The sequence below is a fragment of the Carettochelys insculpta genome, chromosome 2 (assembly GCF_033958435.1).
Source record: "Carettochelys insculpta isolate YL-2023 chromosome 2, ASM3395843v1, whole genome shotgun sequence".
NCBI lineage: Eukaryota > Metazoa > Chordata > Testudines > Carettochelyidae > Carettochelys > Carettochelys insculpta.
Genome location: NC_134138.1, coordinates 255242943 through 255260466, shown reverse-complemented (window position 1 = coordinate 255260466; position 17524 = coordinate 255242943).

Genomic DNA, 17524 nt, shown 5'->3' with positions numbered 1-17524 from the left:
GACGTTGCGCAGCACCACATCGAAATAGGCGCTGCAAGGGAACGTCTACACGCCAAAGTAGCACACATCGAAATAAGGGTGCCAGGCACAGCTGCAGACAGGGTCACAGGGCGGACTCAACAGCAAGCCGCTCCCTTAAAGGGCCCCTCCCAGACACAGTTGCACTAAACATCACAAGATACACAGAGCCGACAACTGGTTGCAGACCCTGTGGCTGCAGCATGGATCCCCAGCTGCCGCAGCAGCAGCCAGAAGCCCTGGGCTAAGGGCTGCTGCCCACGGTGACCATAGAGCCCCGCAGGGGCTGGAGAGAGAGCATCTCTCAACCCCTCAGCTGATGGCCGCCATGGCGGACCCCGCTATTTCGAAGTTGCGGGATGCGCAATGACTACACAGTCCCTACTTCGACGTTGAACATCGAAGTAGGGCGCTATTCCTATCCCCTCATGGGGTTAGCGACTTCGACGTCTCGCCGCCTAACGTCAAAGTTAACTTCGAAATAGCGCCCGGCGCGTGTAGCCGTGACGGGCGCTATTTCGAAGTTAGTGCCGCTACTTCGAAGTAGCATGCACGTGTAGACACGGCTCTTTTGCGTTATTGCTGTGGTTAAGCACTGGGAGAAACAAAAACGTTTTATTTTGTCACACACAGACTCAGTACTTGTGAATGGGGAAATATTGACTCTTAGAGTCAAGTTTTCCCAGGTTTCTGGGTCAGGGCTTCAGGCCAGTTTTGTTTTGAACATTAAGACTAATCCCAGCCTTTGTTGCTGCTGCTGACACCTCTTGGCAGTAAAATTACAGAGGTAATGGTAAATCCAAATTAGCTCAGAGTGTGCCAGCCCCTTTAATAGGGAAAGTTCCAGGAAATACCTGAACTTGCCTGTCATTTTCATTCCCAACTACGTATGAGTCATGTTCATATAACTTCTCAAGTGAGTTCAATCCTTAAAACCATTGGTAATGTCCAAAGAGCATGGGTTAGTGAAACAGCACTGAAGATCTTTTTAAAAGGAACAAGGAGATGGAGACATGACAGCCCCACAGCAGTAAAATCACAATGGAAAAATGAGGTGGTCAGCAAGTGACATTTTCACCCTGCACTTACTAGTATACACACAACGAACATATTCTTAATGTACCCCCTTCCTCAGAGTTTACCTTTACTGTTAATTTATAAAATAGAAAATATAAAACTCAAGATAAGCTTTCTCCTCTGCCATTTCCATGGGCCCTAATTCCATCCTACTCAGAGAAACACTCTAACTACTGAATACTCCTTTGTTGGAATTAGTAAGATCCACCTGGTCTGATATCTTCAGGAATCAGCAGAAGACCCGTGTTGAAAAGTTGAAGAGCCCTAGAGCTCTACAAGGTTCACTATTATAAAAGTAGTATGAACAAACTACACATCTGCAGAAATCTGAAATGTTTGGAAATGCTCTCCTTTTTAAACAGTGTGCACAGCATTTTTCAAACCAAACATGAGCCATTTTCCTATGGACCCAAGTATATTATTCTAGTAGATTAGAATTTCTTTGTTCCTTTTAAATAATTTTCACCACAACTTTGTGCAGGTAATTTGGGATTTATACCGTGCCACTTAGAATTTATGAGACAATAGGTAGTCCCCAGGGTGGGTTACAAGGCTGAGTTGCAGGATTCAGCCTTTGGTCCGTGTTCCTTAAATTGTGACCTGGGCCCCATCCAATCCAACACCTGCTCTGGTAGCCACCACAGTGACTGTTAATTATGCCTCCAAAAATATCACCTATGGAGCTTACCTTGAAAGTTTGCACATGAACATAGTAGCAATTGGATCTGATCTGTTTAAGACATAGGAGTTAAACACCAAGTATATTTAATTCACTGCAGTTGAAGTGCTTGACCCAGAAATGGGAAACACACCAGTGTATAGGGCCTCAAGAGATGGATGTCTATGTGAATGCACACAATGTTGTGAGGTGCCCACAATTACTGATCCATTTCAAATGCCCAGAGATGGCCTTTATAGACCCAAAAGTGGTTATCGCTAGCTAGGGAGGGCCATAACCCAGACACTAAGAAAGTACTAAACTGCCTGCCCTCCCTCCCCACATACACATCTTTTGTCTGCAGCCTTGTCTTCAGTTCTTTAAAAAAAGAAATCTGTCCTCCTTTGAAGATGAATCTCACCTGGGGTTCAGCAGCAACTGTTCCTGCTGCCTCTCCAGTTCTGGTGGTAGTGAGGGAATGCCACTGCATCTGAAAACAGACATGCTTGACTTAAGCAATTATTTTCACATCTTGGGTCAATTATTTTGTACCACTGGAATCTATAGAAAGTTTCTTTTTAGCTGGAACAGACTCTCTCTTAGCCGGTGATTTGTGTAAATCTCAAGATAAGTAGAATTTGGCCGAGTGAGTGTTGAGATGGGAAGCTAGCCAAGAAGTTCTAAGTGACTGGTTCCCCCATGCTGTCAGTTGCAGGTCACAGTAGATGAGCTCAGTGAGCTTTTGTGACCCACCAATCTATTAATCTAGAGTCTTATACGGAGATTGTCACAGCACCATATGAATGTGTAGAAATCCGTGAGTCTATAACAAGTTTAATTTTAATAGAGTGGAGAACTTTATATGTTACATGGGATTTAGTTACTAAAGACTATTGGTGTTACACAAATAAAACTCATGAGTCTTAAAATATACCCCTTGATTTCCATACAGTCTGATAACCATCATTTTAAAAATTCTAACATAGTTGAGCCTCCAGTCAAAGAGGATTAGTCAGATTATTCCAATTCTGGAAATTTCTGAATCATTTGCACCTTTTTCTGAAGAAACTCCTCCTGGCTACTGCCTCTGATGGGATACCGGATTAGAGGGCCACTTGTCTGATCCTGTCTAGAAATTCCTGTGTTCCTTTTTTCCCTAATCACATTTAATGAGAACGGCACTTGGGATTTACCTCAAAGCAGATAGAACTTCTCTAACAAGCTGGAGGCAGTCTTCTGTAACAAGAAGGTTTTAGCTTCCTCCAAGATGGCTGCCATGTGTTTGTATTTATGCCAAATAGGATTATTCCCCCCAAAAAGTATTTAAAATGATGGATGGGGAAGTATCTAGAAATCATTGAGGTGATCCACAAGAAAAGGTTTGTCAATGTGGGAGGAATGATTAAGTATAGGTAAATAAGAAAAGTGGAGTTGGGCTTCATGTATCTAAACCATTTTCCATTCTGGCTATGTCTGCACTAAAGAGATCTTTTGAAAGAAGCTGTTCTGGAAGATCCCTTCCAAAAGAACTTCTTTTGAAAGAGTGTGTCCAAATACAAAAAAGAGGATCAAAAAAGCAATCTGCTCTTTCAAATGAGAGTGTCCACACAGCCCCCTACTCTTTCGAAAGAACAGGCCAAAGATTGAAAATGAAGCCTGTTCTTTTGAAAGAAGGGCCCTGGGGAGAGTCTACACATGTTTTCTTTTGAAAGAAGCTTTCAAAAGTGGGTGTGCTTCCTGAAAGGGGACAGGAAGAGTGATTTCAAAAGGGGGTGTCACATTCTTTTGATCTACTTTTGAAAGAACACTTTCTGGCCATGTCTACACTGGCACAAATCTTCGAAATGGCCATGCTAATGGCCATTTCGAAGGTTACTAATGAGGCGCTGAATTGAACATTCAGGGCCTCATTAGCATTAACACGCTTCAGGCCGTGCGTTTCGAAAGCATGACTTTCGAATGTGTGCGGCTCAGTGTGGCTACATGGGGTTCCTTTTCAAAAGGACCCCACACATTTCGAAATCTCCTTATTCCCCTCAGCTGAGGGAAATAAGGGGATTTTGAAATGTGTGGGGTTCTTTCAGAAAGGATCCCCATGTAGCCACGCAGAGCCACGCATGTTTGAAAGTGGTGCTTTCAAAGCTTTGCGGCCGGTAGCATGCTAATGCTAATGAGGCGCTGAATATTCAATTCAGCGCCTCATTAGTAATCTTCTAAATTCCCATTAACATGCCTATTTTGAAGATTTGTGCCAGTGTAGACAAGCTTCTGTGTGTAGACACTCCATGCACTTTTTTGAAAGAACTCCCTTCTTTTGAAAAATTTTTTAAAAGAACTTGCTCGTGTCGATGCAGCCAGAATGTTCTTGCCAGACACAACTGAGCTCCTATTTTGACATACAATTATTGGTAAATGTTGATTAGGACTTGTCTGCCTGGTGCTTTAGTCTGCAGCAAAGGGTATATTTTAGGGTTTCTATCACTACATGGTACACTGACGCTACTGTGATCAATCTACCGGCCATCACTTGATTGCACCTACTTAGATAAATTTATCCCTATGTGCTCTCCCATCAACTTTGGTATTCCACCAGGACAAGAAGAGTAGTTGCAGTTGAGGGGAAAGCAGTCCCTGTTGAGTTTACCACAAAGAAAATAGCACAGCGACTAGGTTGACTTCAGCTATGCTATTTGTCCGGGAGGGTTAGTGTAGACAAGTCCTCAGTTTCACTAGCATACTGCACACTGACTGACAATAACGCAGACTACAATTTGCACCCCTTTCGGTGAAATAAAGCACAGTGTCAACAAGCCCACAATGGTGAATTAATGAAATTTAGGGGTTTTCAAGCATTTATTCAGCAGGAGAGTGTTATATTTTCATTTCACAGTAACATCATCCCTTATTATACTGGTTGTGGATCCAGCACCTAATAGCAAGGAGGCTAATCAAAATTGCAAGGACTCCTCTCACTGTGCACTCCCTGGACTACACATCACCTCATTTGCTAGTAATACACTCTTCAAATTCCAAAGTCTCATATCTGTTCCTAGTTTTTCTTACATTAGAGGCAAAACTGTAGTGGAACCAGGACTAGACCCTATCTCTGACAAATAAAACAATATCGTATTAATGGTTGTGGTTATTTCTGTCATGGATGTAAAAACTGATTTTGCCTCTTCATCCTCTATTCAATACAAACTCTAGTCTCCAGCTGTTATGCACAGGTTTAATTTTCCTCCAAACAAAACAGGATTTTTTATCATTTAAACTGTTTTTCCTCAGAGTGAAAATGATATAAGTTGCACTCAAAATTTGTTTTTTTATATTTCTTCAAGAAAACAATAAGAACTAGAAACTAAACAATTTGCTTTAGCAGTGATTTTTGCTCTCTTCTAATAAATAAAGCCCTGTTAAAGATTATGTTTTGTATGCAACACCAGAAAATAATTCTTACTAACACCACAGGATCAGACTGCTCATGGGCAGATTTTTGGCATAAAATTATAAAATTAAGTTGTTCCTGTCTATTGTATGCTTCCTAAAGGTTAAAATATATCAGACTAAATTCATTGCTGGAATTAAAAGTTACTACTGCATGGAATGCAACTGCAGATTACACAAACTGTGAATTTGAATGGATGAATGGGTAAATAAATTTTAATCCTACTTTCTAGTGCAGGGACAAGTGTTTTTATTATCTTAAAAATCCCTCTATCAATGTTTGATTTACTCATTCAAATTCCATTTGGTCCAACCCCATAATACTTACATTTTTGTTTGATAGGTACTATGCAGCCTACGTGACTTCTGAAGCAGAGGAATTGACTCAAAAAACAGAGAGACCTGTCCCAGTCAAACACTGATAATAAACATGAAAGATAAAGAGACAGAGATTAGGCAGATAGTGAGTCATTCCCATCCCGATTCAATGTTAACTAAACAACAAAGGCCTTGCAGCCTCTTTTATATTTTATTTAATTTTTCCCCAGTCAGAATAATCCTTTTCTAGAGATTGTTTTTTCTGACCTCTGAGATGACTTATGTGATTACTTCAAAAGGATTAGAATTGTGTAAGTCTCTATCTTACTGATTAAATTGGACTGATCTTTCCATGTCTACAACATTGATATGGATTTTCACTAGAGTCCAGGATGGCTTCTTTCCCCACTACCATATATTTTAAAAATTGAGATAGAAATCAGAACAAGTTTTGAAGAGGACAAGCTATTTCAGTGTATGGGTTGTGTTTTAACTACTGCTATATTTCTTGCTCAAAGTTTCAGGTTTGGACTCAATTCACAAAAATATTTCTCTTCAAGAGAAGCATTTGAGCATATGCTAAGGACATGTCAAAATTAAGAATGTGCTTAAGTCCTTTCCTCAATCAAGACCTTAAATAGCCCTCGATGCCTTGAATTCTACCTACAGACTATTTCTGTTGCTACATAAAACCTTCCTACTCACTGCCTACTTCACTTGACATTCGATATATAATTTAGGTGCATATTTAGGAGAAATATGTGTATCCATTAGAAATTCAAAGAACTCTGCAACTTTAGTTTACATTTCAATAAACCAGGTAGATTTTGTTATTTTCTTCAGGCAATAACAATGAGGATTTTTGCACTCACCATTTCTTAAATATTTCTGTCTTCTTTTATACAATAATAAAAAAGAACTTTTTACTTTGGTTGCCTAAGCTATGAAAAAAGATGTTAATTTTTCTGCAGTATTTTGGGATATATTGTGAAACAGGTGACTCTCCTTCATATCACTTGGAGGAAGATGAGGCCTTTCAAATTTGATTATCTAAGATCATAATAGGAGCAATTTAAGCTCCAAAAGGTTGAGGTTTTCAGGGCTCAGATTTCATAACCCAGCTTTATTAGAACTTATCATAATGTTTCAATTCTTAACTTTATTGCCAATTACCAGGCCTGAGTTCATACATACTTACCCTGCAACTGAAAGTACTTTGGTACTATGGCAGTAGGAAGTGTCAAAATCCCTATGCTGAACACACACTCCATCTGAAAACCGGTATTATTGGTATATGTGATGAAGCAGGAAAAATGCCAGCCAGTAAATTGGTATTAAAGAAAGCTTTTGGGAGCTATCCTTGGCTTCCTATACTGGCAAACATTGCCAGGCCTGAGGGGGGCAGAAAAGGAAAGAGCCTGGCTCAGCTGGGGGCTGATTGGTGATGGGGCAGGAGATACTTGCCTCCCTACCTGATGGGAAGAAGCTTAGCTGCCAAGGCAGCCGATGGGGATTAAGCACTGCCTTCTCAGCTGAGGAGGACTACAAAGACAACCTAGAAGCCTTGAGCATATGAGGTAACTGAGTGAGCACACTCCAGGGACACTGTGGGACTCGCTTTCACCAGCTTTTGGCTGGCCCACCTGAAGGAGACTGGGACCATGGCAAGGTAGTGCACAAGACACAACAGAGGACCAAGAGGAAGCAAGCTGTCCAGCAAATTGAACTAGAGGAGCAGTGGATTTTGATATCATGCTGGTGGGCCCTCTCCACCACCATTCAGGGGTTGATATACACAGTGCTCTAGGCTGTGACCCAGAGGAAAGCGAGGGCTGAAAGCTACACACTCTAACCACTAGGATGCCTAGCCCTCCAAATCATCTCTTACAGAATATTAATAGTTTCCCTACTGTAATCATTGTGTCCGTTCAGATTAAACTCGCCTATACTAATCCATCCCTTTACTCTTACTCAGCTAATTCAAAAGATTCCCTTCCCTTCCCTCCTCAGCTATCCCTGATGCAGTGACCTTTTATTTATTTATTTTTTATTTTTTCTCCTTTATCTTTGTCCCATTTATTCAGGACCAATTCCTCAGAGAAAATTGCTTCCTAAATTGACGTTTATTTCTCTCCTCTCAGACTCACCAAGCTCAATTTCCTGGTAAGAGAAATCTCAGTGCACAGCAACAAGCTTTTTAACATTTACAAAACCCAGAAACTATGAAATATATTTGCAGCCCCACCTACCTGCTCCCTGCTTATTAACTACATATTTACATATACAGCTCTAACACTTGCCCCGCATATATAGTTCTAAATTGCTCCAGTAACACTTCCCATACTCTAGTGAATCTCTTTGGCTGAGTCTACACAAGCAAGTTCTTTCAAAAGATTTTTTGAGAGAAGGGGGCTTTTTCAAAAGAACCCATGGAGAGTCTACACACAAAGGCCGTTTCTGCACAGGCCACTTTCTTCGAAAGTGGCATGGTAATACACAGCCCGAAATATGCTAATGAGGTGTGGATGCAAATTCCTCGTGCCTCATTAGTATAAGGTCACGTGATTTGGAATCCGGAAGACCGTTCTTCCGGACTCCAAAACACCGTTTAGAAGCGTGGCTCCCGGGGAGTCTTCTGGAAGGAAGTCCTTCTTCCGGAAACCCCTTGTTCCCAAAAATTTTTGGGAAGAAGGGGCCTCCGGAAGAAGGACTTCCTTCCGGAAGCTCCCCGGGGCCGCACTTCTACACTGCATTGTGGAGTCCGGAAGAAGGGTCTTCTGGACTCCAAATGATGTGACCGTCTGCTAATGAGGTGCGGGGAATTTGCATCTGCACCTCATTAGAGTATTTCGGGCTGTGTATTACCACGCCATTTTCGAAGAAAGTGGCCTGTGTAGAAACGGCCAAAAAGTGTTCTTTCAAAAGTAAATTGAAAGAATGTGTCTCTCCTTTCAAAATCACTCTTCCTTTCCCATTTCAGGAACAGCACCCTCTTTTCAAAGCTTCTTTTAAAACAAAACATGTGTAGATGCTCAGTGGGGTCCTTCTTTTGAAAGAACAGTCTTTATTTTCAATCCCTGGCCTGTTCTTTCAAAAGAGTGGGGGTTGTGTGGAGTCTCTCTTTTGAAAGAGCAGATCATTCTTTTGAACTGCTTTTTTTGTTTGTGAACACACTCTTTTTAAATAATTTCTTTTAGAAGAGATCTTCTGGAAGAGCTTCTTTCAAAAGATCCCTGTAGCGTAGACATAATCTTTGTGTATTTCCATTGCCTTAATTCCACTGGCTGCTTTAGTTGCTTCAGAATCCTTTCCAAACAGGAGTGAAAGTTGGACTATGGTCAAAAGTCCCCTACCACCAAAATATTTTTGATCATAAAAAGTCATATTTATCATTTTTTTCTGTAGAAAATCCATCAGAAAACCCAAATCCTGAAAACCAAGTTGTTTTGGTCAACCAAAGCCCTCAAAATCTGTCAGCTAAAAATGAGACCTGAAGACTATCAAAATCTGAAGAACTGGTCACAATCTGAAAAGGAACCAGTCCCCATTAAAATTCAGGATTTTGCTGAACATGTTTGGGTTTCAGCGTTTTCAGTGATGAACTCAATATTTTTGATGAAAGGCGGCACTTGGCCATGAAAATTTTAATTTGGTTGAAAATGCAATTTTCCATAAAAAGTAATTAGTAGAAGAATGTTGCTTGGCTTGTGCTAGGACTAGGGGAATGCAATCAATCCATTTGGCATGACACAGGAAACCATGGTATGCACATTATTCCTATCCATCCTCAAAGTCTCTGGGGTGAACTAACGCCATGAGATGGAGTAATATAGATCATTTGGAGAATTTGCTGAATACTTTTTTAAGTGCCACTCTCCTAATCTGTTTTTAAGTTACAATTTTAATTAATTAAATGTGTATAATATGGTTAATTGAGTAATTAACTGACAAAATATTAGTGTAAGCGTCACAGATAGAAAACAGTATTTTTTGGCAGATCAGGCTATAGCTGATTGACTGCAGACACAGGCTTAGTTTATCTGGACTGACCTTTCTACTCTCTTTTTGTTTTGTTTTGAAAAGTCCCCTAATAAGCATTTTCTGAATTACATTAAGTTGTGACCCAATGATATGCTTTTGCTGTTAGTAGTTGTCTCGAGGTGGGTTATAAATGTTTCACTAGTATACTTGAACCTCTGGAGTATTTGAAATGCTTGCACACTGCAAATCTAAAGGCAACATTCTCTCTCACTGTGGGTAATAAACCCAACCAACAGATAGCATCTGATGCCAAGTGTCAGGGACATGCTTTGCAGATCAAAATTCTCTGACACACCTGTCCATTGCTATTATCATCCACAAGATACATTTCTTCTTCCATCTGTCCTGTACTCTTCCAGCATTTAGGACTTCCACTGCAGCTAGAAGTTCAGATTCCAAGCACATCAAAAAGTATGCTATAACTTTTTATGTCTCATTATTCTCGATTACTTGACATACTTATTATGCTGTGTACAGTCACCTGAGAGAATGACTATCAACGTTAAGGAAGACTATGAAGAACAAGGGCACAAACACCAAATTGGTTATGAATTCTGTATGTAAATTTCACCAAGAAATTATCAAGTGTAAACTCCTCAAGCTCTATAATAGCCTAAACATGGAGTCTCAGACAGTTCCCTCTGATACTCCAATCCATCCTTCCATCCAGAGTACACATACCTTTGAAACAGATGGTCCTTTATACCAAGAATCACAGTAATAGTCAGGTTACTCCTAGTCCCAAATGTCTATTTACTTACTCCAATTGCAGTTTAGATCTCACATCAAAGACAACACCTGTAGCCAATCCTATAAAACCTATATAAAGATTTATTAATTAGAAAATGAAACAAAATATTTATAAAGTTAAAACAGGTAAAATATATACACAAATGAGTTACAATCTTAAAGTTCAAAAGGTAATAGAAGTGTGTGTTGTAAATATGCTTGGGGTAGTTCAGTCTAAGCCACTGAGGATATCTTGATTATGCCAAGAAATATTGCCCCATCCACTGAGTCCAACTAGCACAGAGAATCTCTTTCCCCATTTAAGGTTTTTATCTCTTTCATTCCACATGCTCTAGAATACAAGTGTAGCTGACAGGAGGAATCTACATGCATGATTTATCTTCATTGGAACGAGGGGTAAAACAACCAACATGTTTTGTTCTCTTTAACATCCCACAATAGTCCGATTGGTGTTGATAGACCTTTCCTATTGGATCTTCTGTTGGAGATTAGCACTTCACATTTGTTAATGTGTTTCTCCTGTCTGGTGATTTACATAATTGCAGCTGTTCACAATACAGCTAATGCCTTATCTTATACGATAAAAAAGTAATAAATGAAATTAATGCCTACAACAACTCACAAGTATTCAATAATGTCTAAGCATTGATCATATTCTTACACTTTATATTTACACAAAGGTGGACGGGACTTATTCTAGCCACCTTTATAATGAATAGCACATTTTGGCTGTGTCTACATGAGCCACCTCCTTTCAGAAGGGGCATGTTAATGAGGCAGTTCGAAAGATGTTAATGAGGCACTGCCATGAATACACAGTGCCTCATTAGCATAATTGCATCCATGGCGATTTGAAAGTGCCGCTTTCAAATCATGCACCGCCCATGTAGCCAGGCGCCTTTCGAAAAAAAAAACAGTCCGCAAAAGCCCCTTCTTACCAAAACAAATGGGAAGAAGGGGCTTTTGAAGTCCTGGGTGTTGATTCGAAAGGCCCCCGGCTACATCGGCGGCATGATATTCGAAAGCGGCACTTTCAAATAGCCGCAGCCACCATTATGGTAATGACGCACTGCATGTTCATGGCAGTGCCTCATTAGCATATTTCAAACTCCCTCATTGACATGCCCCTTCTGAAAGGAGGGAGCTCTTGTAGATGCAGGCTTCTTGAATGTTTATGTTGATAAGATAGATGCTACTCAGCGTGGGTAAGAGAAGCAGAATCTGGCCCTGTGTGTTTTCCCATTTGATACTTATTAATCCCCATTTAAGTCAAGCTTGTTTAATCTATTGTGCTCAGTAATAGTGAGAAAATCAGCAGAAATTCTGGGAGTAATAGATTTTGCTAGTAAGCTCATTTAATGCTTGTCTGCCACTCCAGTTTGTGTGCTGTGCAGACATTTTCTGAGGCGCCAATATTTCATGGAAGTCATAATAGGATATACATGAAGTAACACTACAAATTATACATACATACAATGGTCAGTAATACATTTGTACTGTCCAGTATCTTTTTTTACAACTTAAGAGCACAATTATTACAGGATTAAACATTAATACTGGCCATTGTTTATTTTTACTTGTTTGTTTTTATCAGTGTCTTGCTACTATCCAGTGCATATTTTAAAGAAATGTAAAGATACCATTATGGTCCACCCAGAGATAACAGTTTTAAGGTAGGTAAAATTTGAGGCATTAACTATTTGGATATTGTCCCTTTAAACAGAAAACTTTTAAATTCTTCTAATACAGGTTGAACTTCTCTAGTCCAACACTCTTTCATCAAGCACCATCTGTAATCCAGCATGATTTTAGGTAATTTCCAGGAGTTCCAAAAAGCTAGTTTACTACCACCAGTCCTGGCTCTGAGTGTTCCGTGCTGTTATTTAGCTCTAATTTACCCCATGTGTCTTCTAAGAGCCCAGTGAGCAGTGGAAGTGTTGGTAATGCTGCTAAACAATATTGACCTCCCATGGTCCAACAAATTCTCTTGTTTGGCACTGGTCAGGTCCCAAGGTGCTCAGCTAGAGAGGTTTAACCTGTAGCATCAAAGAACGGAGGTGAATCACAGGGTTCATAAAAGAACCAGAAAAAATTATGGAAGATAGGGCCATCAATGTCTATTAGCCAGCAGAAGCAGTGATGGTGCCCTAATCTCTGTTTTGGGAGAATCTAGGGAAGGGCAACAGTGGATGGCTCACTGCATGATTATCTCTTCTGCTCATTTTCTCTGAAGGACCTGGCATTAGCTACTGTTGGCAGACAGGATACAGGTCTTGATGGCCATTTGGTCTGACCTACATGACCATTCTCATGTCTTATAAATTCTGGAAAGCATGCATTGGACTGTGTAGCTCTTAATGGGATTAACATGATTTCAATGTATTATTTTCTGTATGCACAAAAGCTACAAAATCTTATGAAATATTGAATTAAAAGCATCCTGCGTCACCCCACAGTAGTAAATCTCACAGGCTTAAATATATGAGCCATCTTTTTAAAGGGTATTTGGATAGATTCCTGAAAGCATAGATTTTAAGACCTACAGGGACCATTGTGATCCTCTAGTCTGACTGCCTGTGTAACATAGACCATAACATTTCACTCATTAGTTCCCAGACTGTTCCCAGTAAGTTGTGGTTTAGTTACAGTACATCTTTTAGAAAGACACCCAAGACTGAATTTAAGATTTAAAGTGATGATAAACTCACCTGGCCACTGGATTGGATGTTCACGGGGCTAACTGACCTTCCTGTTAGTATTTTATTTCTCATTTGAATTTTTTTAGCTTCAGCTTCCAGCAACAGAATGGAGCCACTTAGGAATTCACAGTATAGAAGATAGAAGAGTGCAACTTGCAAGTGTGAACTAAAGTTTGGTGCTAAATGATATTCCTAGCTACACCCACCTTCTCTTTGTTACATCCATCCCTCTGCACAGAAGACAACTGAGAGCAGGGTTTTGTCCACATAAGTGCAGATGCGTCCTGCTTGTAAAATTTTCCAGTTCTTTCAATGTTGATATTTAGGAAAAGTTCAACTCACTTCTTCTGAGTACAGTGTGTACTTGTGGCTTAGTTAGTGATATTGTATCAGATCATGCATCTGATGAAGTGGGTTTTTGCCCACCAAAGCTTATGCCCAAATACAACTGTTAGTCTGTAAGGTGTCGCAAGATTTCTCATTGCTTTTGCAGATACAGACTAACATGGCTACCCTTCTGATACTGTGGAATCTTGGAGACATCATCAGTTGGAAAATTACACTTCTGCTGTTTCTGAATAGATTCCCACAGATAGTATTGATTAAATAGGGGTGAAATTCAGCCCCTTCACAGAGTCACAGAATCACACAATCACAGAATCACAGGGCTGTAAGGGACCTCAGGAGGTCATCTAGTCAAGCCTCCTGCTTCAAGCAGGATCAACCCCCGCTAAGTCATCCCAGCCAGGACCTTGTTCAGCCGGGACATAAAAACCTCAAAGGATGGAGAATCCACCACCTCTCTAGGCAACGTATTCCAATGCTTCACCACCCACCTGGTGAAGTACTTTTTCCTAATATCTAACCTACACCTCTCCCTCTTCAACTTCTGACCATTACTCCTTGTTCTGCCATCTGACACCACTGAGAACAGTTTCTCACCCTCCTTTTTAGAGCTCCCCTTCAGGAAGCTGAAGGCTGTTATTAAATCACCTCTAAGTCTTCTTTTCTGTAAACTAAACAAGCCCAGATCCCTCAGCCTATTCTCATAGGTCTTGTGCTCCAGACCCTTAATCATTTTTGTTGCCCTTCGCTGAACCTGCTCCAGCAAATCCACATCCTTTTTATACTGGGGGGCCCAAAACTGGACACAATATTCCAGATGTGGCCTCACCAGTGCCGAATAAAGAGGAATAACTTTTTCTCTAGATCTGCTCGAAATGCTCCTCCTAATGCACCCCGTATGCCGTTAGCTTTCTTGGCTACAAGGACACACTGTTTACTCATATCCAACCTTTCATCCACCATAACCCCTAGGTCCCTTTCCATCGTACTGCTGCTGAGCCAGTCGGTCCACAGCCTGTAACAATATTTGGGATTATTCTGCCCCAGCTGCAGGACTCTACACTTCTCCTTATTGAACCATATCAGATTTCTTTTGGCCCAGTCCTCCAATTTATCCAGGTCCCTCTGGATTTGCTCTCTACCCTCCAACGTATGTACCTCTCCCCCTAGTTTTGTGTCATCCGCAAACTTGCTGAGGGTGCAACCCAGTCCCTCATCCAGGTCATTAATAAAGATATTGAATAACACCAGCCCCAGAACCGAGCCTTGCTGCACTCCGCTTGAAACAGACCACCATCCAGATATTGAGCTATTGACCACTACCCATTGGGCCTGACCATCAAGCCAGCTTTCTATCCATCTTATAGTCCAAGGATCCAATCCATATTTCCTTAACTTATGGACAAGAAAGTTGTGGGAAACCATATCAAAAGCCTTGCTGAAGTCAAGGTATATCACATCGCCTGACTTTCCCATGTCCACAGAGCTTGTTACCTCGTCATAGAAGCTAATCAGATTGGTCAGGCAGGACTTGCCCCAGTGAATCCATGTTGGCTACTTTTGATCACTTTCCCCTCTTCCAAGTGCTTCAGAATGTATTCCTTGAAGATTCCTTGTGCAGGGCCAGGAGATATCAATACAATCTCACTGAAGCCATATGTTAGAGGCTTACGTGTGTACGGACCTGAGTGGACCCTTTGCACTGGGGTGACTTTCACTCTACCCCTGCATCTACATGAGCCACTTCCTTTTGAAAGAGGCATGTTAATGAGCGGGTTCTAAAGATGCTAATGAGGTGCTGCAATGAATATGCAATACTTCATTAGCATAATGGCAGTCGTGGCGATTCGAAGGTGTGGCTTTTCGAATCGTGTGCCGCCTGTGGAGACAGAACCTTCCAAAAGGACCTCCCCAGTTTTCGAAAGCCCTTCTTCCTAACACCAGATAGGAAGAAGGGCTTTCAAAAACTGGGGGGGGGTCCTTTTTGGAAGGTCCTGTCTCCATGGGTGGCGCGCAATTCTAAAAGCTACACTTTCGAATCACCGTGGCCACCATTATGTTAATGAGGCGCTGCATATTCATTGCAGCACCTCATTAGCATCTTTTGAACCCACTCATTAACATTCCCTTTTTGAAAGGAAGGGGCTCGTGTAGGCACAGCCTACAAGAATAGCAACTGTGGAGGCCTGTGAATTATCTCTACACTTCTTAAGTCTCAGTTATGCCTCAGTTGAAGATGAGCTGTATGAAAAATGGGGGCAGGGAGTTATGCTGCTGCTGAAGGCAAGAGGCCTTCTGTGTTCTGGGAACACTTTGCTATGTGTGACAGTTGGGACTCTTCCATAGGACTCCCAGATACACCTTACCTGGGAACAGAACAGTGAGGGTTCCTTTCCTTCTCTCCTTAGTGCTGTGAGATGGGTGCAGTTTGTCATTTTGATGGTAACTCTGAAGTATGGTCTCAGATTGACTCATGTAGCAAAAATCTGAGGCTGGGCCTGGTTGCTATGTGGGTGGTCCTCAGCCCAGACAGGCTCACCCATGGCAGCCCCCCTGCCCTATATCAATCCATGGTGTGCCCACCCCCTTCATACTAGGTCCAGTCCTGGTTGCTCCATCTCAAAAATGATACTGTGAAACTGGGAAAGGTTTAGAGAAGGGCAGCAAAGAATGGCTTCCATATGAGGAAGGGTGAAAAGGATTAAGTCTGTTCAGCTTAGAAAAGAGATGACTAAAGGGGATATGGCAGAGGTCTATACAATCCTGAATGGTGTGGAAAAAGTGAATGGAGAAATGTTATTTAACCTTTTGCACAATACAAAAACCCAGATGCAACTGATGAAATTAATAGGGTTTGGTTTAATGCAGTTTTTCACTCAAAGCACCATTAATCCATGGAACTCATTGCCACAGGCTGCTGTGATGACCAAATAAAAACATGTGTAACAGGTTCACACTGCAGCCCCTTAGCTTTGGGCCCCTTGTGAGCCCACAGACCAGTCAGAAACCCTGTTATTCTGCAAGCACCTATACCCTTTATTGTCCATGTCATTTCCCTCCACCTTCTATACAGAAAGGTTCAGCACAGTCTGCTCAGTGACTGTTAGCTGCTGAAGTAGGAGCAGCAGGGGCTAGAGCTCTGGGCCTCTTTGAAATACCATGCTGTGCCACCAGTCTATGCACAGCTTTGAGGGAGACGAGGGCTGACTGCCCTAAGCCGCTCTCCTTCCGCCATTGGCCCTGCACCTTCTAGGGGTGGAGAGCTGAGCCAACCTCCCATCTTGCCTCCAGGGCTGTTGGCACTGCTGCCCCCTCTGCTCTGTCTTCTGTCTCAAGAACACCCAGGAAGAGGGGAGAAGATTTGGCCCTTAATTCACAAGGCACTATAACTGAATCTGTACCAATAATATTGGCACATTACTTCAGACACCACCCAGATTACAGGTTAGTAGGTTACCTTTTCATATAATGCAAGTATGATGAGTTATTTTGGGGGCTTTAATAAATGAGGGTGTAATAGCACACATTTGTTTTAACTGTAGAATAACTTGCCAGTGTCAAGTTCCTCATAAAGTTCTGTAATATATCTCAGTGCTGGTCTGCAAAGCTGCGTATACACGTGCACGCTACTTCGAAGTAGCGGCACAAACTTCGAAATAGCGCCCGTCACGTCTACACGCGTCGGGCGCTATTTCGAAGTTAACTTCGACGTTAGGCGGCGAGACGTCGAAGTCGCTAACCTCATGAGGAGATAGGAATAGCGCCCTACTTCGACGTTCAACGTCGAAGTAGGGACAGTGTAGACGAGCCGCGTCCCGCAAAGTCAAAATTGCCGGGTCCTCCATGGCGGCCATCAGCTGGGGGGTTGAGAGACGCTCTCTCCAGCCCCTCAGCTCACTGGTGGCCGCGTGGAGCGGCCCCTTAAAGGGCCCCTCCCCCGCCCTGACTGCAGGAGGCTGAGGGAACGTGCAGGCTCCTGCCTGCACACGCGGCGAGCCTGCACAGCCCTCAGCCTCTGACACCGGCCATGGCTGCCCAGCAGCCCCCCCAGCACCCCCAGGGGACCCCCTCCAAGGGCAGCCAGGGCAGCCAGCCCAGCCAGAGGGCCACGCAGTCTGGGAAGCGGCAGCGGGGCCCCTCTTGGACAGAGGCTGAGATGCGGGACCTGCTGGGG